The 23,430-nt window shown below is 40.2% G+C and overlaps 1 protein-coding gene across 6 annotated transcripts in view; it reads right to left on the bottom strand.

Annotated features, from left to right (window-relative positions):
• LOC126762980 (antigen LPMC-61) overlaps window positions 1-23,430 on the bottom strand; it is a 140,297-nt gene that overhangs the window by 28,280 nt on the left and 88,587 nt on the right. The window lies entirely within an intron of this gene.

Below are 23,430 nucleotides of genomic sequence, written 5' to 3'. Positions count from 1 at the left end.
CAGTGTAGTCGTATGCGACTGCTGGCGGACGCATCACGATTGTATGAGAGCACACCGTTGCTGATCGAATGCTTGTGCGCGAGTGATCCAGCTATGATCATGACGTCCTCTCTCACGTCATTTGTCCCACTTTCGCCGCTGCCGTGGTGAATAGAGCAACTAGATTTGAATATTTTCATTTTGTTTGTACTTATGTGAATTTTATTAATTTATTTTTATTGTTTTTTATCCAATGTTCACGGAACATCAGCTAACAAAAGTAATGATAAATTGAAAATGAGGAGAAATGGAATCAAGTTATTATACAAGTATAATTGTATAAATCAGATATTATTTATATGTCGATTTGTTGGTTGAGAATGGCGGTTGGATCAAAGTTAAATATCATTTGTCTTTCTGAACTAATTTCCTTATTTCAGCTGCTTTTTGGAGTGAACAATGTTTATATTTCCGTATGGAATGTGTCAGTTTGCGACTAGGGAAAGCTAATGATGGTTTCAGAAAAAGTTAACCACTGAGAATTACGGTTTAAAGAAAAAGCCTTTTCGTACTTCTAATCAAACTTCAACTTATTTTTTTATTTATAATGAACAAAAACAGTAACATTTTGGTCGACCACTTTTTGCCATTTTTCCACTAAAGACATTATTCTATCATTGTAAAACTTTCGCATCGAAATTTTCAGAACGTAAGCGAGCAAACCACTGTTGTACTATACGATACAGCATCGTTTTCGTAAACTTCACACATTTTATTGGTGGCTTGTGTGGCATTATTCTTTTGTTTATACAAAAATTTCAAAATATAACGAATTTCTTCATTATTACACTAATTTTTGAACAGCTGTAAATTTTTTCAACTTTCCTGAATTTAATTTTTTTAGTTAAATGAAGCTTAAAGTCTCACCTTTCCAACACTATATATTGTGACACAATGTGAATGGTAGCACTGGAGATATAGACTGCAACGACATCTATTGACAAAATACGAAAAGACTTTCTCGACTACCCAATATATTGGTTATTATATCTGATAATGATTTTCAATTTTTTGCTGGTACATTGTTTTGCATTTTAGGTGAGGATATACTGTTTCAACTGCGTTTTCGTTGAAATTTAACAAATCAGAAATCCTGTTTACGTTCGCATTAATATCTTAGCATAAATTGCTGTTATACCAGTTAACAGTCTCTCATCTTTAATATGCTCTTTGGATAAGACAATTCTATACTGCCAAATTTTTATGATCTCTCCATTGAATATTTCTTTCGGTACCGCGTGAGTACAGAAAAAGGGTTTGGAAGATATATTCAAGCTTCAGTTTCGAAAACAAAAATAATTTAACAACATTTTATCTCATTGTTTTATATTTCTTTGAAGGAACTTGTTGTTTTATTATCTCACCAATAACGCGGCTCTTTAGGGCCACTTTCCAAATATTCCGAAGTTTTTATTACCAAGCTTAAACAATATACAGTATAAACAAGTCTGATGGGTCTGTTGTTTCAAAGTAACAATATTTATGAGTGCCTTGGCATTTGTTAAAGGTCAAGCCATAATTGTGAGAAAGCTTGGTTAACACTTGAAGCACATTGTTATTGTTGGTCATTTGGGAAAATGCTTGCCCTAACGTCCGAATGAGCCTACAACAACATAAAGGAAGAGAAACATAAAAGGGAAAATGACCAAACTGATGACAATTTAATGCAAGTATTTATGTATTAAATTTCAAAATAGTGTTCAAGATGTTGTGATAATAATATGCTTAATGACTACATATTTATCCTGCTGCTTTTGTGGCAGATAATTTGGCAGTTTATGATTCTCACTCAAGCCATAAAAAGTTTCATTTTGGTTATAAACCGACGAGGCAAGCAATTGAATCCGTCTTACAGAAAAGTTAGAGGGAAGGTGAATAAAGATGCAGAAAGCGTTGCTCTGCGCAGAGCTCGAACGAAGAAAGAATTGAGTTTGGTTTGTCCGAGATATACTTAATAAAACGCTCGCCAATTCCCAAAACAAGGGAGGATGGAGGCATGTGTAGAAGTTCACGCAAGTAAAGAAAGTTCTCTGATTGCCATAACGATTGGCCAGAAACGATTCTGTTACATGTGGCTCGAGCAGCTCACGACTTCCGGTCTTTGAGCAAGTATCCTCTGGGTAGCCAGAAAACATCCGTTTGAAGACGAGCTAAAGTGAGAAGGCGAAACATCCCCTCGACATTTGGTTGTGCGCTGGGTTTGGGACGAGCCACGTAAAAAACACTCCCAAGGAAAATAATAATATATATAATTCTTGATATATAGCAGTGCCAGATCAAACTTTTTCTAAAAGCAGTATAGTATAAAATCCTATTGAGAGAGGCTGCTTTATCAGCCCTAATAAAGTGAATAATTTTCCTCTAATTGCTAGACAGCACTTTCGGATCGCATGCATCATTAGGCGCAGTGATTAACAAGTGCATGTTAGCATTGCTTGCTTCAATTAGAACCGCTGCCAATTTCGCGAGGGCTTACACACATATGAGCATATTCGCATGATTCGCGCCAGATGACAGTGAAATTGATGCGAAAAGCAAAAATAATAAAAAGTACATAACAAAATCTTGATTTCTGTCATTCGCTGCTGACACTTTCAAAAATTGAATGTAATTTAAATGCCATTTGTTCACACAACCGCCATATGAGTGCCCGATCTCGTGGTCGCTGCTTCCCTCACCAACAGCCATGTCAGCTGATGCGGCATGCCACTCGGACGGGGCTATGCTTACAAGCGGCGGCCAGATGCTCAGGAATTTTGCCAATTAAATTTTATGTTGCACACAAGTTGAAAAATACAGCACACGCATGCACACAAACGCACACAAAAGGTACACTCACTTGCTGCTAAAGCAACAAAAGCAACAGAAGCATATGCTTCCGCCTCCCTTGTGAGTTTTCCAAAATTAAATTCATTTAAAATTATTTCATTTCTTGCCTCGCACCGTAGTCCCGCTAGGCTTTCGAACTGTTTAACGTCGCAGGTGTGGCAGACACAAGCCGATCGGCGAAAACTCAACGCAAGCAGACACACAACATTTTTGGACCAACTGAAGCTGCAAAGCTCTACATAGTCCCGTACACACACACACACGCCCATACAAATTCACACATATTGGCATGTATGTATGCAAATTCCTGAGAATCGCAGTGGGTTGTTCTACTTCAAATGCACAGCTCTCGTTCAGTTGCTGGCAATTAATTAATAATTTATTTATACAAAAATCAATGTGCTAGCCCAACTGTGTGCGTGTGCCTGTGAGGTGCTGCAAATTTAGTTGCAATATAGATTTTAGCCAAATTGTTTAAGCTTGCTTCCCGCAGCAAATATTTTAACGACTGCGTGTGCAAGTGGTCGTATAACACTTGCAACCATTAAAATTTATTTCCGATTCAACTACTTGGTATGCAACACATGCCCATACCATAAAGCCACATATCAGGGATATATAGTATTCGTTGCACTTTCGGAAAACTTGCTCTCTCCATTAATTGCGTAGTAAACGTTCGCCTTAGCTCGTAAAATGAAATGGCTTTAAGTATTGGTTTATTTCAAAACATATTTATTTATATTAATAATTTAGACTTATTAAAAAAAATCTAAAATCAAATCAAAATCTAAATGCTCAACTCAATGGGTCTTCGGTCATTTTTCCGAATTTTTCCTGTACTAACCAGCACCAGTTTCATATCCTGATAAAGAAGGGAGATTAGCTGATTAAAGACAAAAACTTCTTTGTACAGCAAGGAAATCGTCGAAATATATAATAGCTTTGTGCACCTAACGGTTGTACTTATCACCTAAAACTAAGCGAAATAGCTATAGGATTATAATGGGTTGTCAAAAAAGTCTTGCGATATTTTATTGATTTTTTTTTTATTTTTATTGAAATTGAAATGAATTTTTGATGTTTCATGCCCAGCTCTTGACCGATGCTACGGCTGCTACTATGCCGGTCTCTTTCGACCAATTCAGCGATTTTATCGCAATTTTCGACAACAGGCCTTCCGGAGCGTGGCGCATCTTCGACCACCTCTACACCAGAACTAAAACGTTGAAACCATCGTTGTGCGGTGGAAATGGAAACTGTATCGGGTCCATAAACTGCACAAATTTTATTGGCGGCTTGAGATCCATTTTGGCCCTTTTTTTTTATAAAGTGCCCTAATTAAGCACTAAATTGAGATATAAAAATTAAATTTGGTACAGGGAATCGCAGATTTTTGGAAAAGTGGGCGTGTCATTGCCCTTTAATAAGTTTAATTCCAATATCTCCTAAACTACTGAAGTAACAACAACTAAATTTGTTCAGTGCAAATATTATAGGATCCCTTTCGTCTATCTGGAAACCAGCATCAACACCAACAACAACGTCAGCCTCGAAATCGAACGGAAGATATCTCTTGCCAACAGGTGCTACTTCGGACTAAGTAGGCAATTGAGGAGTAAAGTCCACTATCGATGAAGAAAAACCCAACTCTATAAATCACTAATTATTCCCGTCCTGCTATATGGTGCAGAGGCATGGACGATGACAACGTCTGATGAGTCTATATTGCAAGTTTTCGAGAGAAAAGTTATGCGAAAGATTTATGGTGGTTTGCGCGTTGGCCACGGCGAATATCGCATTCGATGGAATGATGAGCTGTATGATATACACGACGACATTGACATAGTCTAGCGAATTAAGAGATCGTGGTTACGCTGGCTAGGTCATGTCGTACACATGGACGAAAACACTCCAGCTTTGAAAGTATTCGACGCAGTATCCGCCGGGGAAAGCAGAGGAAGAGGAAGAACTCCATTTCGTTGGAAAGACCACGTGGCGCCACTGTGCGAAAAGGAGAAACGACTGGCGCGCTGTTGTTAACTCGGCTATAACCGCGTAAGCGGTTTCTACGCCAGTAAAGAAGAAGAAGAAGAAATATTAAAGGAACTCCTACCGAAAGTGTGAAAATGAATGAAATCGGAAAATAACCCCGCTCACTCCCCATTTATTAAATTACCTCCGAAATGATATAAGAGGGGCTTTATAGAAGCCGTTGTGAAAATTGGACGATGGGCGTGGCAATGCCTACTTTTTAGTGAAATCACATATCGCGGGACCCGATCGACCGATTTCCACTAAACTTAGTACGTGACATTTTTCTCATATTCCTATGTCTCAGTGTGAAACAGGATGAAATCGGTCCATTCGATTCTTTCACATTCCAGTACACAAATCGGAAAGCAATTGATATAACGGGCCCAAAACTTTGCACTAACAATTCCTTTAAAGTATGCCACTTTATGACTAAAAGTTGTCCAAATCCGACAAAAACTGTTCAAGCCCCTATACATATGTCAGATATACAATTGGAATTCAGACAGAAACCTTTCCCGACAATAGTAACTCTGTTTATCAAAAACGGGTCAATACTTCCCTGAGCACCCATTTGCCTAATATAAAGATTTTCGAACTTCCAAGTGACTTTATGCTCGATATATCGGCCCATATTTGAGTTATCTCACGAAAATTACAGATACACGGTGAAAACTTGACCCAGCCCTCATATAACTAACATCAGGATTTTCGAAATCCGACCATACTCCATATGATTTGTTGTGAGGTACTTTACTGAAGCCCACGGAACATGTTTTTAGTGTGTGGCATGATAATAGTTAACAGATAAAATCGGGTCGTTACTACCCCAACTTCCATATATTACATATGTATAATGATTTACGTTTCTCTAACAAACCTGATGGTGAATATGTCGAACAGTGTATGCGTTATATAGAGCATATGTATGTATATATAAAATTGCTTAGATTCCGATCCTCAGCTTTTACACCTTAAAGTATTTTACTGGCTTTGATTCTTGCAAGTTCCAAGAGTATAAAATATTCTGTTGCGCCTGAACATAGCTCTTCCCTACTTGTTTCTAGTTTTTCCTAGATACATTGAATAAGAGCGCTTTAAATTTAACAAACAACCTAGGCATGTTGGGTATAACATTTCGCAACGTAATTACAATATATTTCAAGCACTTGTTAAGTGTAAATATACTCAGTGATACTTCCAGAAATACTTGCACACGTCAGTAGAACCATTGCAGAACACTTAGTTTAAGAGGGTATCAATGCGGAAAATTTGGAAACAGCAAATTATTATTAAACGATTTATCGATAATTATTGATCTTTGAGTATTTTGGGATAACCTTGGACTAGAGACTAGGCTGATGTGGCACCTGATCGTATGAGAATATTGTATTGTCAGCGCGATTGAAAAATGTGCCCGCGACTAAAATGCTGACAAATAAAGCTTAGCTGGCACGCTTGACAGAAATAGCACGGATGACTAAAGATAACTACTTTAAGTTGTCATGTGAATGTACAGCTGTCGTTGAACTGCTCGCATGAATATTCAAGTGCGCGTCATTTAGAATTTTGGCGATCTACACCTACGTGCGCACATGAAGAAAACGAGAGATTTAAATAAAAAATTTAGTGGCTTTTGGGTGAAAGCAGTGCTATTAGCGATATTCTTAGCCACATTACTCGTATACTTTGACATTTTTCTTAAATAGCGTAGCATAGTAAAGGTGCATTTGTGGGAAAAATAGAATGTGCTTGCAGAGATCGAGGGGTGTACATATCCTATATGCAATAATTAAGTAGTTTTAAATGCTCGGAAATTTTTTTTGCGAAATTTTTGGAACAGTCAATATGTAATCTTTTTTCATTCTTGTTTTCACTGCTCATCATATTTTCAATATGAACATTTTTACGATTTTGCTTTGTGTTTCATTTGTGTTTGCGCTGAAATTTGCTCATTCGCCTCTTTTACCCTTAGCGTTCAGTCATACTTATTTGTTCAGTACATTCCTATGCATAAGACAGATAAAATATGTAACAATCGGTGTGCGCCTTGACGTTCAAGTCGGTGTGGATTGAAATTTTCAGGTGCAATCAGATGAAAGCGCAGCAAAGACGGACAGGGTCAGCTGTCATGTCTCATGCAAAATCATAATAATTTTTAATTGTTCAAATATATGTATGACGCTGCCTCAGCCGTCACTAACGCTAGATCTGTATTTATAATTTTCGCAAACGAAATGAAAATATTCGACTTTTTGGATTGTGCTTGCTCGTGCGCTCGCATATTCTGCCTTGCATCCACTTTTTAGTTATATTTCTACATATTTTTCTATTTAAAAATTTTATTCTCATTAATTTGCGCTTCGATACGAGCAAGCTGGTGCCAACAAAGCAGCTAAATAAAAAAACCATGGGGGAAGATGTGTTAGTTTAATGCGCAGCCGGTGAGCAGGCGGGCAAGAAAGCGGCTAGGCAGCCTTGGAGCGATCGCTTAAAAATAATTTGCACCTGATCATCGGCGGCATTGCCTTGCGTATGCTTTCGGTGTTTATTGTCATTATTTATGACTGACACGTTGTTGTTGTTCAAATGAAAATTCTCACCTTAGCCGCAATCACGCACTAAAAATCGGAATGGAAATTATTCCAAAGTTAAACAGTATTTCGAAAACGAGGGCAAAGTTAATCGCATGTGTTGCGAAAGTTTGATTTAAATGGAGGACAGAAGAAGAACATTCAACTTTGCAGTTTTTGTTTCGATCATACTAAGAGCGCACTGGTTAATCGTTGTGAGGTCGGTGGGAAATTAATTTTAACTTATTTCTTGCTTTTTGAAATTATAAGTTGTTAGTTCATTGATAGTCTAAATAGTTCTAATAAGAGATTACGACTTCAAAAAATTTTAATGTTTTGCCGCATAATGCGAATTTATGCTGTTTGTCTGAAGAAAGACCAGTTCTTCTTAAGGCTCTTAAGGTATATCGAATTTTTCGATTGTGAATAAAGTTTCGTTCGATAATATAATATATAAAATAAGTAAAAACCTACTTGTAAAAAACACACAAAAATTAAAAAAAAAAGAAGTTTGGGTAGTCGAAAAAGTCTTTTCGTATTTTTAATGCAACTTCAACTTATTTGTTTGTATTTATAATAATAAATAAATAAAGAAATATGTACCATTTTGGTCGACCACTTTTTGTCATTTCTCCGGTAGAGACATTATTCCATCAGTGTAAAACTTTCATTAGTCTGAATCGAAATTTCGAAATTTCCTGAAAGGAAGCGAACGAACCATTGTTGTGCTACACGAATTGATACAGCAACGTCTCTGTAAACTTCACAATATTCATTGGTGGCTTGCGGAGCATTCTGCCTTTTTTCATAAAGAATATCAAAATATGGCAAATTTTTTCATTATTTTCACTAATTTTTGAATAACAGTAACTTTTTTTCAACTTTCCCGATTTTTTTTTGGTTAAATGAAGCTTAAAATCTTATCTTTCCAACAATATATGGTATCACACTATGTGATTTGTAGCAATGGAGATATACAACCGCAACGACATCTATTGACAAAATACGAAAACACTTTTTCGACTACCAATATAAAATAATTAAAAATCTACTTGTCAAGAAATTAACAAAAAAATTAAAAAAAGTATATGAGAAATGTGGCGAGAGGTAGTAGAAAATTTTGGTCAAATCATAAAACTATTACAGTAATATTACCCCTCACTAACACCTGCTGCGCTGGGCACAAACACTATTCGAATTTAGTAAGGCTTCACCTGCGGCTTAGTGCCGCTTTGATTTCATTTCATAAAATTTTTGCACGAAAAATTCGAAAAATCGCACACGAATGCTTTTCAAACAGCTGCAGCAACAGCAACAGCTGAAAATATGATCGTTTTATTTGGCCTCGTCGCCGGATTCGCCAATGAATAGGCAGCTTGACCAATATGTATTTATAAACAGACAGCAATGCGCACACGAACACGCGCTGCTTTTTTTGATTTTGCTTTGCCAGCTAAATATAAAATGCTTTGCATTATTTTCGTTAAATATTTAGTTATTTAAAGGATTTGCATTTCATAGAAAAATAATTCATGAAGAATATTAAACAATTTTAGTAGTTTTTGAATAGTTTTTGAGTACATGTTTACAACATATAAGGTATTTAGCACCGTTGCCCTTTAGGCAAAATGAAATGATGTAAAAATTAGCGCGACACCCAGCAAAGCGAATGGGTAAGGAACTGCCCGTGTTGCTTTGGTACACAATTTTTTGCATTTATTTTAGCGGCCTCTAAGTGCTTGTATTAACGTGGCTATAATTTAATCTACGCAGGCATTAAACATGACTGCACAAATGTGTACACATTCATTCGCATTTTCCGTATCGCTTACGTGGCAGGCAGTGCGATCGCGCGTCGCATTGTAATGAAAATGCATCGCTTGCTGCTTGTGACAGTAAGAAAACACATTCATTAAATTGCAACGAGCCGATGAAAAATGGTGATTTTATGGTTGCGATTTAAATAGTTATGGGTTTGCGGTTTTTTAAGTGGACTGCCGCAGTAGCGCTTCGTGGCCATTGAAATGGCTCGGGATAAGGGACAAAGACTCATGCGGTGAGCAAATAATAAAGAACTTGAAGTAAATTTTCAATCAAATAAGGTAAACAACTGTATGATTTTCAATTAATATGTTGGTAAAAGCGGATAATAAATCTACCCATCCCTTTACGGCATGCCAATCCCACAATTCTAAACAAGCAGCAGCATTGATAAAAGCTTCACCTTTTCGTAATTAAAAATTTCCATAAATAATAATTAGCCGATGTGTAAATAGCTCAACGCTAATCACCTTATAAAATTCTCAGCACCGTTTATTAGCACCGCAACCGCGGCTTTACAGCATCCCCATTCCACTGGTGGTAAATATTTAAACTCTTTGGCACACAGGTGCAATATGTAAGCCGCGCCAACTCGCTTTCGCCGCTGTTTATAAAAGTGCTGACTGACGGGACTTTTGAGCGAAAAAGGGTTCCATTCAAGGCTCTTAGAATGCTATGCCCGTCTTTGAGCGGTTCGCGTTTGCGAATGAAAAGGAATGCCAATATTTGTCTTGCGCATCAAATCGAAAAAGGATGCAGAGCGAATGTAGGCCGTATGGCTGTTGTTAAGGCAAAATGTAAGCAAACTTAAGACATAAAATAAACAAGTACAAAAGCGCGCTTTTAAGCCGCTTACAAAGTATCTGGACGCACATCAACACACGTACCGCCTGCGAAGCACAAAACGGGTGAAACAAAAATGAAGTTAATGAAAGAAAATGTTTGAAAGCTAAAAGTGGAAATTCGACTAACTTGCCCTTCCCAGCCAAATAGACGAAATTATAGATAATATGGCGTAAATAACAATATTTTTGACATTATTTCAATAAATGGAAATACAAGTAGCCTAGGAATGACATTATGTAGTAAAACGTCATGGTTGCATTTGAATGGGCTCGGCCCGCATTTTGCAAAACTCTATGAATTCTGCCCTAGTATGGTGCTAAGTAGAAGAAGATGATAGTTTTAAGACCACACATGCATTAAGAGGAGAGTTGCAAACCAACTGATTCTTCTTAAGTACATAGAGTATTTTCCAATGGATCCCAAAGTTTTTTGCTAAGTGGGAAGGACTGCCGTAAATTACTGTGCCAAAAATGAGTGTGATCTATCAACCAGTTTCTTGAGAGCAGCTGCTTAAGTCGGTACACCTGAGTAGTGTGTTGCGATTTTTACACTGTATAAAAATATAAAACAAAGAATTTGTTTCAAATTTTGTATTTTTAACCAAATTTCGTGTGAGAAATCGTTGCGAATGTTGGGTAATGCTTACGATGATTCAGTTTTATCAAAAACACAAACCTACGACTGATACAATGCCTTTAAAGACAGTTGAGAGATCGTTGAAGACATGCCTCGGTTTGGACGACTTCGACCTTTTCATCTGAAGAAAACATTAAAAAATGTGAAGGATATGATACTTAATCAGGCAAGTGTTAGAGAGATGGCAAAAGAGCTCGAGGTCTCTCGCGAGTCCGTTCGACTGATTTTAGTGGATATTTTGGATATGAAACGCGTTCTTGCTTGACTAGTCCCGATAAAGCTGAACTTTTTTCAAAAAGAGTACCAAAAACAGGACAATAAGGAGTTATATTTACCAGATTTGTTTCCGTGTGATTTTTTCTTCTTATACAAACTGAAATTGCTAATCCGGGGAACCCGTTTTTAGTCGATCGAAGAGATAAACTAAAATTCACTGTAGGAGCTGAGGGCCATGCCAAAAAGTGCTTAGGAAAAGTGTTTCGGGGACTGGAAAAATAGTTGGCATAAGTGTATTAAATCTGGTGGGGACTACTTTGAAGGCGACAAAACTAATACTGATGAAAAATTAAATATATAAAAATAATCTAAAACAAAGGAATAGAATTAAAAATTCAATAAAATTCTGTTTTTTGCAAAGCCGCTTTTATAGAGAATATCAAAACTTATATAGAATTTTATCGAACCTTTTTTAATTTTATTCTATTTCTTTACTTGCTCACTGTCTGACTAGCTTTTGAAAATAAACGTTCGGATGGCGAGTATTTGAAAGCTACTTTATATAATTTAAGAAACTGTGTTTGTCACCTTCCATCTGGTATGAAAATATAAGGATAGCTTATCTGACATATCGAAAAAATTGTTTTCAGTTTTATCAGAACTATCTGAAGAGTCCATGCCCATCCCTCGGCTTCTGCAATGGTATTAACCTTCATAATTTCTTTGTTTTTTCTAACAGCTATTGCTAACAAACTATCAAATCTATTGCCATTGAGGCTAACAAAATTTTTGTGTGAGCATTTGTTATCATGAAATATAATTATTTGCAAAATGGCGTCGACCAAGCAGGTGCTAACTATAGAAGCACATGTTTGAGCTCTTATGAGCTGAAGGAAGTAAGTAGAAAATCTAATAATCGAATACAAACATCGATGCATCGAATTATAGCGAAACATCACATTAAAAAACATCAACGTTTTGTACATCAGTGGATATCGGCCAATACTAGTAGTATGTAACTTTAATTTGATGAACAATCTCCTTGGTATTTTCTTTTCGGCTCGTCTTCTTAAGCTAAATGGTAGCCGGGTAGACATATTATTAGAGAAAAAATTAATCTTCATTGCCATTAAAAAGTGTAAACTCAGCAACAACAGCAAAGCATATAATATACATAAATACTCAAATTAATAACAACAGCAATAAGGATATCCTGCTCAGCGGCAACAACAAATATTTTCACTTTACACGCGAGCATAACATAAAGTAGCTATCTATGCTGAGCGAGAGGAGCGCGATGTGTGTGTTTCGTTTCTAAATTAATAAAGCGTCGAAATTAAAAGCGTGTGTGAAGGTCTATGGCACCGCATAGAAAATAACGGCGAAGGCAGCGGGAAATTGTGGTAAGCAACAGGCAGGCTTCGGGCACGTTAGACACAGCAGGGATGATAGCATCCACAAAGGACGGCGCGTCGCGATGGTCTCGTTGACGACGCCGCACTTGCAAGCCTTAAGTATAATTTATTATGAGCTGTGAGCAGTGGAAAGGGCACACCACATGCACATCTTACACAGAGAAACAGCAATAATACCGACAGAATTTAATGATGCCGACACGCTTCACATTTCCAATTTTTCAGTTTTGATTTTTTCCCCTTATTTGAGCTTTACTGCTTTAGTGAGTCATGAAACTGATCAGGATTGGCGCTTTGCTCGAATCTTGTAAGCAATCATTTCACACAATCTTACGGAGAATTGTGTAACGGGGGGTTTTCTTTCCAATCTACCACAGTTATTATTGTGTTTACCTTGATTCAAAGCTATGGATATTCACTTTCTTAGTGATTCTGGTAGAACTCAGAATCAGATTAATAGAAAATGTTAACATTTTCGCATTAACTGTATCTGCGCTGACGGCGAAAAATGACAGCTTTCGTACTTTTGTGTATCCATCATTTGGCGATGATAAGCAAGACCCATTTCAGCAGGACCGTTGAATGGCTCATTTGACAGTATTTATATGATGCATACAAATAGACGAAGGCGCTGGGGCTTGGCGGCTTGTGTGTGTGAATGCCTTAAAAATTTGAGAAAGGTTCATGGTTTTTATGAAAGCTGCGACTTACAATTTCCGCCAACACGATACTTAACGGCTTAGGCGAGACTATGCGTTACCGCGAAATCCACGAAAACGGAACTTTATGAGCAAAATGTAGCGGAGATATTAAAATTTCATTAGCATTTCATGTTAATTAATTTCATCCTGTCGGCGCATGAATTATTATCTCGCCATACAAACATGCCTGTCTCCTCTCGCCTGTCTTCTTTACATATATATGATTCAGTGAGTGTCTGTTGACGTATATATATAACGCATAAAAGTACATATTTATGTTTTTTCTCTTTTATCGCTACGCGTCGGTTTAGTGTTGTATTAATCATTACGCAAAAATAATTTTGACTGTTGTCAGAATGCTTGCATTCAGTTCGGGATTAAATCATTGTTCACTATAGGCAAATGAGTAAGTCAGGTGGATATTTTAGATGTGTATATGTTTAAGGTAATACAAATACGATTTGCTCACGACTCGCTCATTGGCTGCGCTGTTGGCGTAATTATTTATCTGACTTTTGGAAAATTTGTGAACCAAAAAATGCAACTAGACAGGAGTGTTCACACACTTCCCTCTTTTGATTGATTGCCAAAAGTTTTGTTAGTTATTTTTTATTACAGAAAGCTGAAAACAATAAGATTTGCAATCGTCGTAAGGGAGGGTGTTACCTGCTCTTCTTTCGAAATGGTAAGAGGCTTTATACGTGAACCCCTTCATTAAGTTCGATTTGAGACCAGGACGTTATAAACACAATTTTTAATCACGGTTGAAGGAAGTCTCTACATTGAGGTTACTCTACACAGCGGTGCGGAAGGAACTAGCTGCAGCATGCGACGCAACTATATGTAGGACGAGATATAATAATAATCGAAAACCGGTATACTGGTGGAATGAAGAAATCGGCAAGCTGAGTAAGCCCTGCCACTCAGCTAGACGCCGCTTCCAACGTAACCAGGGAGGTGAAAATGAAACCCGCCTCAGCGAAGTATTAAATGCCAAAAAAAAATCCTGGTGTCAGCCATCACCCATTCGAAAGCTCTGTGAAGAAGCAAACATAGACCCCTGGAGAACGGCATAGAAAATTTGTATGCCGAAGTTCAAAAATAAGTCGCAGCAACCCAAGAATGCATCATTTATGAGAAATGTTGTCGAAGCCTTATTCCCGAAACAAACTTACAGAGCCAACCCTATTACTCACGGAAGATGCTATTGGCTATTGCGAAAAAAATCAAAAACTCCAAAGCGCGTGGAATATATGGTACACGAAATAGAGGCCTAGAGGCCTTAAAGAAGCCATGACTCTAAGACCCAGTATGTTTGTTAACATGCACAAAAACGATTGGTCTATTGTACGAAAGCATTGTAAAAACCGGCGGATTATCAGAGAGACAAAGCGGCTTTATAAAAAAACAGGGTTTAACACTGCGAGAAAGTAATTTCGTCCACTGACAATGCTAAAGAGTCGATTTATGTGGGACTTCTGGCAAAAGTTAAATCCCTACCCTTGTCTCTAAGAAACGTCTTGGCAGAGTATGCTCTACAATGTTGTCGATAAATGGAATTAATTTTCGACCGTCATGGATACGATCAATAAAAGTTGGGGGATGAAGACAAAAACAAGTGTCAAACAAACAAATATATCGGACTTTAGCAACCGGATTCTTAGCGATAATACAAACAAAAACAAACAAACATTTGCACAGAAATTCGCTATCCATTCAATATCACGTGCAACAAACGGTACTTCAACACGTGCCACATATGATAGCCAACACATACGAGTCCTGTACTGTGACAACACGAGAGCACAAAAACACGACATATTATTTCCACATGGAACAGCAGTTGCACGTACCTTCGACGCTGATGTAGGGACGCGGTGAAACATTATCGAACGAGCGATTAATAATGCCACACTCACGTGGCGTTGCGACTGTAGGCTCACCAACAGTATCTAGGCTTTGCTGCCGGCTGTCGTTGTCCAGGACTACTTCCTCTTGTCGCGATTCGCGGCGGTGTCCCCGCTGGCGTGCAGGCAGAAAATCTGATTCTCCCATCCCGACTGCGGTGGCGTTTGAATCAGCAACACTGCTGCCCGCCAACGACCGTGTTGGTGTCGTCACCGTTTCATTACGGCAGGCGTCATGCACCCGCTCGCTCATCATCGGTTGCCAGCTGCCAGGACGTGCACAGTATGCCAAGGATGGAGATGGTGTTAAAGGGACCGCTGGCGAAGGACCTTTTATGGAGTGTTTGTCACCATCGGCGATATGCTGTTGCCGCTCGTCGACACAGTAGTCAACATCATCATCACTAGACGCGGCATCAGCATAATGCGTGGCGGCGCTGTGCGTGAGTGCATTGTCCATTTCAATTTGCGCCTTTTCGTTGCATTGCGCGGCGATGGCTTGTGGCACACTCCGCACTTTTCTCTCCCACTGCTGCTGTGATTGTGGATCCACAGATGCACGCACCAATAAACCAACATTGTGACCTTCCACCTGTGGCACAAACTCGGCCAACAGCCTACACGTTGCAGGCGAGCTGGCGAATTTGGTGTCGCCTAATTGAGCGCTCGAAGTCCGTTTGGAGAGCTCCACACCATTGTCACCGTACTCGTGTGTAGTGTCATCAATCAGGTCGGTGATGTCGAGCGGATTCAGACCGAATGGTGAGGCGGCACGGGTCGGTGCGTTAGGCTCAATTAATGCGGCGGGATATTTGCGCGTGGGTGAGCGGTTGGCTTGCGTGGGACATGGGCTTTTGGAGCGACTGCGTGAGCATCGAGTGGTGGTAGGTGGCTGTAGACGTGTTTTCGAAGTGGCTGGCGAGGGAGTTCTTGATTGCTGTTTGACAAACTGAAGCTTGGCTGTAAGTGATTGATTGCTTGCAGTTGCTTCATTCCCAGCTTTTGCATCGAAATGCATATCGTTGTTGTCTTCGCTGTGTCTGCCTAGCTCTGAGGCAGTGGCGAATTTGGTGTCTTTAATTTGTGGCACATCGACTGTTTGCTTCCAGATTATTTGCTGCTTAAAACAGGGGCTAGGTATTTCGTAGGTGGCTTTGTACGTATCGAAACCATCCGTGCTGTCCGACTCAAGATAGTTTTTATTGTCTCCATTGATATGCACCGTTAATTTGCCTCGACGCCCGGCAATCGTACGGCTGTGTAGTCCTCCTGAAGCTAAACCCGTTATTGTTGATTCGTCTGTTACCACCTTCTGTGCAGCCAGCTGTGATGCTGTCGCTGCAGCAGTGCCGTGAGCAGCTCTCGTGGCTTCCGCCGAGTGGGCGTTAATCCTGCTGCTTGGAATTGTGATTTCAGTTGATTGCGCATTCTGTTGGTCGCATGGTTTTTGGTTACTCTTCGTTATTGGTAGAATTGCTGATTGCTGTTGATTTAGTTGTTGCATTGCAAATTCTTCGGCCGGCTGTCGTTGCTCAACTAACGGATCTCTGAGACGATCTTGATTTGAGGTTTCGATAGCAATTGCAGCTACGGATTCATTGTTGTCTGCATTTTCTGGCTCTGCTTGCCTTAGTTGCTCGCAATCTCGTTGCAACGCCACATCCACCTGCAGCTTGTCAATTACCTGTCCCACCAGCTGCTCCTGCGATTGATGCGTGGAAATATAACCAGAAACCACACTTTTGCATAAATCTTTCGGCAAGCTTCCTGCACGGGTCAGTGGTGGCAGTGGTGGCGGTATTGGTGGAGTTGGAGTTTGCGATGTTTCAGATGGTTGTTGTTGTTGGCGTTGTTGTCGTCGCAAGGACTCATTTTGCCAGCGGCTAGTAACGGTCTTATGTTGCTCGCTTCCACCTTCGTCCGTCGACACTGTGAATGCTGGTCGTGCTCCAGTTGTGCATGTTGTAGGCTTTTCGCCTGTCAATGTGGTTGCACGTCGTCTGGGTACAGGTGTTGTTTTTGCGGCACACAGATCTGGGCGGTTGAGTGAAACCTCCTGAAACTGTGGTTTTTGTGTTTGTGTGTGCTTACTTTTAGTTACTGCTGTTGCTTTTGGTTTCGCTGCCGGCGTCATGCCTTGTTGCAACTGCATTAGTTGCTCATAATTGCCAACAACATCAATCACATGTTCGTTGGTGCCTTTACCTGCCGTGATTATATCGAAAGTACTTGTTGATTTAGCGCCTAATTTCGAGTTGATTTTGTGACCGAATCGACCGCTCGTACCTGAAGGCGTCTGCTGATTTGCGACTTCATCAACCGTGTTTGTAATATTAACTTGCTCGTTTCCATTATCCGTAGACATTTCAGCCATGGTTGGATCTTCCTTCGGCTCAGCAATGTTATTACAACTCTTATCTGCTGAGCGCTTGGTATTATTGCTGTCATCAATTTTGTCATTTACCGCTCCAATCTCGTCGCTAACATTATACTCCTTATTGCCTTCTTCAATTCCAATTAGGACGAAATTACTATACTTACTCCTAGGCGGAGCAGCGGCATCGTCCAGATTTTCCAATATAGTCACACGTTTCGCTAAACTTGCAGTGGGTGCAATATGGTGCTCAATCAGCAGCAATCCTTCGATATCTTTACGATCCTTCAAAGTGACTGCGTGGTCTGGGAGTGCTGCGCTCGGCTGTTTGCTTTGCACCGCAATCAGACGACGCATTAGTGGCTGTAACACACTGCCATCGTCGCCACTTCGACTTCCTAAATCGCCCGCATACTTGGCCGTCAGATTTGCTGCTGTACCATCCACCTTAATAGCGGACAAATCCTGCAGAGCCTGCTCAACCACAGGCATATTTTCCAGCACGACAGGATGCACAAGAGCTTCCATTTCATGCAGATTGTCATCAGTGTCACTAACAATGTGCAGCGGTCGGTGCGCCAACCACTGACGGGCTATCGTGTGCAGGGGGCTCTCCGGTGCGAGCGTGGCTTCGACGCCTTGTTGGTCCTGTAGCTGAGACTGTTCCAGTTGAGTTTTGGTTGTCAGTGGAGCTGATTGCCTTGATACTTTTGGGAGGCAGGTTTTGTCATCTTCATGCTCATGCCCTTGTTGTGGATGAGGTAAACTGCGATTTAGCGCGGCTTTTGCATTTTCCATGTAGGTGTCAATTTGACGCAGATGCTCGGCAATTGATTGCTGAAAGCGTCCATATTTTGTTTCGAGCGCCGCTATTTCGATAGCATTTTTCCCCTGCAGTTCTGCTTCTGACACTTCCATTAGTTCAGAATTTCGACTTGGTCCTTCATTAGTTGGCTCCACCGTTGTCGTAGGCGGCAACCGAGCGCGTTGCATGTTTATTGTATTGCGACATGCTGCCTTTTGTTGTTGCTCTTTCTGCCGTGCCTTCGTCGCCTTGTTGTTTATTTGCCACTCATTTCCATCAGCACAATTTCGTTTGCTGTCACCAGTGGCAGCTGCGGATCTGGATGCCTCTTCTGGTGCTTGCTTTACTGTTGTTGGTGTGATGTGTGTTTCAAACGTGTCAGGAATCTCACCAAATGGCCCATACAAGTATTCACCATCGGTGTAGTAAATGCCGCGAGGTCGATTGGACCGTATTCTTTGCTGGCCCTGTTGTCCTGCGGCGGCTTGTATGTTGCTTTTGGCAACTTCATTTTCGTTGGCGCTTCTCATCGCTTTCTGCAGGTTTTTTGGTTGTGCTGCATCCAATTTTATATCGGAGGTATTATATATGGGTAATTGGTATGCGTCTGAGCGTGTGGGTTTTTTGCACGGAGCCTCTTTTGGTTCGCTTGGTGGCACGTTCATTTTATAGCCACCATTGCAATGAACTTTATTATTACTCTTTCTATTAATAGCCTCACTAGCAATTGACTGTTTCGAAGATCCAGGTACTGAGGTGGATTTTTCAGTATTTGCCCTCGGCATGGTGGCGAAAGTTTGCGACGATGTACGAGCAGTAACTGACGGAGGCTGCTCTTTTCGTCTCCTAGTAACTATACCGGCCTTGAGTGTCGGCGAATGTCCATCAGTTGTCGCATGTTGCAACATTTCCTCAGGGGGTGAGGGTACAATTGTAATTGCGGCGGGTATGTATGCGACGGTTCGGTCATCCAAATCGATTGAACGCAAATATATGCAAGCATCATCGTAAAGCTGATCCGCGCTAACAGTGCTAAGATCGCGACGGGGCGCTTCTTTAAGTGGTTTACGGTGTTCAAGTGGGTCATGCTTTTCCAGCTCGATTGGTATGATTCTTTCGCTATTACAGCGTCGTCTTTGTTGTTGCTGTTTATGTGTTTGGCTGGACGGTTTCTGGGTTCGTTGCACCACAATTGAAGGCTCGAAGCCCGTGCCCGCGGCATTACTACATGTCATGTGCTTTGCGTTTGTAGATGAAATATTTTCAACTTTTGGTGGCGCCGGCAGTGGTATGTCTTCCAGGTCGCCCACCGTCTGTGTGCCAACTGGCTCTGCTGGCAGTTTTTTATCGTTACTCTTTTGAAGCTGTGCGGCTTTAGTAGCTTCATTTTGAATTTGTCGCTTATTACTGGAAGCCAATCCACCGTTATCATCCAAGTGCGCAGCAGTTGAACCGAATGATTGAACAGCGCCCGAGTCATCGTAACATATTTTTATTTCGGTTGCCAATTTAATGGCACGTCGCTGTACGCGCGGTGACATGCCTTCACTCGATCTTGATGGATGGCTCGTTAGTAGCGTTGGCTTTGCCACGCCAGTGCGACCATCCCCAAAATCTCTGCTTTCGCTTTTTAGTGGCGTTACATTGAATTCGCTTGTACTGCTCACTGGTGTGATACGCGCAGCGGGACTACTGCCACCACTGGCCGCACCGCCGGCTGACCGTGGCTTTTGTGGTGGCAACTGCTCCCGTCTACGCTGTTGCTGTGCGCGTCCGCGATCTAGCGACTGTGATTGTCTATTATTATTGATGGCGGCTGTTGCAACACTTTGCTTGGTGATTTGTTGTTGGTCCGATGTGACAGCGACAATATTGTCATAACTGTGCCATTTTTTAGGCGGTCCTTCATCGCGACGCGCCAATTGTTCGAAATAATAGCGGCGTGGCTCCACCAATCCAATATTTTCATCGGCCGCTTTTGTTTCGGGTGCGGAGAAGCCGCGCGCCATCGGCGTACTGTAATCATGTGAAGCATCGAAGCTGTTAGTGGTGGCAATATTAGTCAACTCCCCTCTCCGCTCATCATTTTTTATGGCTGTAGGCCAACTGGTGGTTTCTGCCACATTCGGCGCGATGGTGGACCCTAAAGAATCTACAGCCGCATTGACCGATGATGTATTAGCCGTGTTATTGTACACATTTGTCAATGTTTGTTGCGCCTTGCCAACAACGCCATCGGTAGAGATGTTCGTGCGCGTCTCAGGGGAGCTATCGGTGACACGTGCTGATTTATTTGTCGCATTTTTCTGTAGTTTTTGCTTTCGAAATTGCAATTGCTCCATTTTATTGCGTTGCCGCAACTCGGTGGGCGTCGGTTCAATTATTCGCGTGGGACTATTGAATTTCTCACGTATCGCATCGATGCCATGCTGCTTACAAACGCTCTCCGCGAAGTGCAATGCATTGTTTGTACCACTGCTTTTGGCTTGTTGTTGTTGTTGCTTTAGTTGCTGTTCATGTCGCAATTGATGGCTTTGCTGTTCTCTCGAAGAACTACGCGAGTGTGTGAGTGATTGCGTTCCGCGGCCCACTGCCACCACGGCCTCACTGCTTGGAGCAATGGTTTCAGCCCCCATAGCGTAATCGCTGCACGGTGGCGGCCAGCTGTGGTCGCGTTTATGCAAATTCCTGCGTGTGGCAAGGCGATTTATCTTCAACACCGTATCACGGTCAATGGTGATGTCGTGCTGATGGCACAGGTATTGCGTTTTGATTTGCTCCAACTGCTGCTGGTGCACTGGTGTGTGCATGACTTGGTCATAGTACTGCTCATAGTACTCAGACGCCGTAGGGTGCGGTCTGCGCTGCCGCGGGCGACTTTGCCGTTCACAAGTAACATCTGTTCGAAGCGAGCGTGTTGCAAGTTCATATAGATAATTTTTTTCCATTTTTTTTTGGTTGTTGTCGATGTCGGTCATTATAGTTGGTCATTTGTAGTTGATTGTTAGGGTTTGATTTGAATATTCGTTATTTTCCGTTAAGTTGCGGTCGCCATTGTTGTTTTCGACGGACAAACACACGCATAAATAGACTTGCATTAATATTTTGCTTTCTATTGTGACAAATTGCACAATTAACATTAAAAATTGCTGGCGGGGATATTACCATATACTTGGACCATCTGGGGTTTTGAATTTTACTTACAGGCACACGTACACAGACACATGTTTGAGAGTATTAAAGTGAGTTATTATAATGTTTTCGTCAGTTGGATAGCGTTACTTGGCAACACAGCTTGAATCAACAACAATCTGCAACACGTACATAATTCATAAATAAAATAATTAAAAGCACATGAAATATATGGAGACACGTTGATTGACGATTTTTGAAAACCTCCGCTAAGATGTCAAAAAGTGGAAATTCAAAACCGACAAAATCAATAAATCTTGTCTGTAATACAATTCAACGTAGAAGGTCTCAAAATATCAGGTTTTTAAGAGAATATTGTAGTCATTTTTCTATATTCCACAGACAATGAGTGACTGTAAAAGTCTTGTGGTAAACTACTGAGATGAGTTGCCAAGAAGAGCAGAGTTAGGTTAAGTTGCAAAATTTTTTGGGTTCATGCATGAAAAAATCTGAATAAACACATTCGAAAAGAGGTCAGTCACTGCGCCCAATGTGAACCAGTAGTTAGAAGTGTAGTTTCGCTCAAGAGATTACATGGGTTTACGGGTTTCAAGAAATTGAATTTTTATTGTCTTATTAAATTTTACAACAACTCAAGAATATTGCCCTAAATTTTCAAGTTGAGCCGAGTAATAGTTTCGGAGACACAGCTTTGAGAACTTGTGCGCCTGAGACTAACTAGGCCAAGGCGCCGTCTTTAAACGCCTTTTCTCGAAACTGTGTTTTTGAAGTCAGTTGGCAAGATTTTTCGTGAACTACTTAACCAGTCTTCATAAAATTTTACACTTGGAAAAAAATTTCCCGAAATTTTCACTGAAATTTTAATTTTTTTGTAAAAATGTCTGTCAAAAATCCAATTTTCAGATTTTTTCCTTTGTCCAAGTTCTAAGCTAAGGTATTAACTAAAACACGCATTTTACACTTTAGATGATCCCGTAAGTAGTTATACTGCTGGCCCATCTTTTTTCCGATGGATCACCGGAAACGTCGTCGAAATGACCGAGTTTAAAATATTTTTTCCAAAAATTTCAGAATTTCAAAAAAGTCTGTTGTTTACCTGAGAAAACCCATGTAACCGCTCAATGCTATTAAACTTAAAACACGCTGAAAGTGTGGCGAGGAATGCAATGTTACCACAAGAACTATATTCAGTATAATTGTGATATTTTTGAAGATTTTTGCGACATTGTATTTTCACACACTTCGTTAATCGAATTTTCGAAAAGCGGGAATGCAGCTATCTTCATATAATTTCACAACGATGCCAACTTGTCATTGTTGTTATTAATTAATATTTTCAATTTAACCAGCTGCTGCTTAGCTTGCTGAAATATTTATGGTTCCTATACATACCCAGCAGTCAAATCGACTAGTTATCGATTACTTTGCAACTAGTATGCGTCGCAAGCGTATACAATCCACACAAGCAACTGTATTTATGTGTCGGTATCGGATCGTTCTATAATTGGTATAAGTCAGCTGTTTTACTATTCAGTTCGATTTCAGTTAGGAATTTCTGGTTGTAAGGTGGTATATTTCATGACTACTTTGCTGCTTATCTAAGCGTATTTAGGTGTGCGTATTTTGTATTTACATATACACACTGTTGGCGACGCATCTCTCTCGTATACTATGTAGCGCAAGGTGAATATTTTAAAAATAGCTGCCAAAGTCTTTTATTTATTCTTCTATTTTCGATTTGTTGTTACACACTGCTACCGAACGTTTGCTGCAGCAACAAATTCCCACTGTATGAACCAAGTGAAAATATATTCAAATATTATATATCATAAGAAATACAGATGCGGTACCGTTTTGGAAGTGTGGAAAATAAAGTAGAACATGTGTGAGAAGACGAAGATAGTGTCTTTGTTGTGTACTCAAAATGGAATATCTATACCAGCTAATTTTTAAAAATAGTTGCCCGCTGTGACTCAGCGTATTAAAAAGTTGTTTCTTCGAAAATTGTAGCAAAATATTTGTGTACAGTACTATGGGCAAAAAATGGTAAGACTTTGTTCTTAATTTTAAAATTCTTATTTATT

This window comes from Bactrocera neohumeralis, chromosome 6, assembly GCF_024586455.1.
Source record: "Bactrocera neohumeralis isolate Rockhampton chromosome 6, APGP_CSIRO_Bneo_wtdbg2-racon-allhic-juicebox.fasta_v2, whole genome shotgun sequence".
Lineage (NCBI taxonomy): Eukaryota > Metazoa > Arthropoda > Insecta > Diptera > Tephritidae > Bactrocera > Bactrocera neohumeralis.
This window is presented reverse-complemented; position numbering and strand designations above follow the sequence as displayed.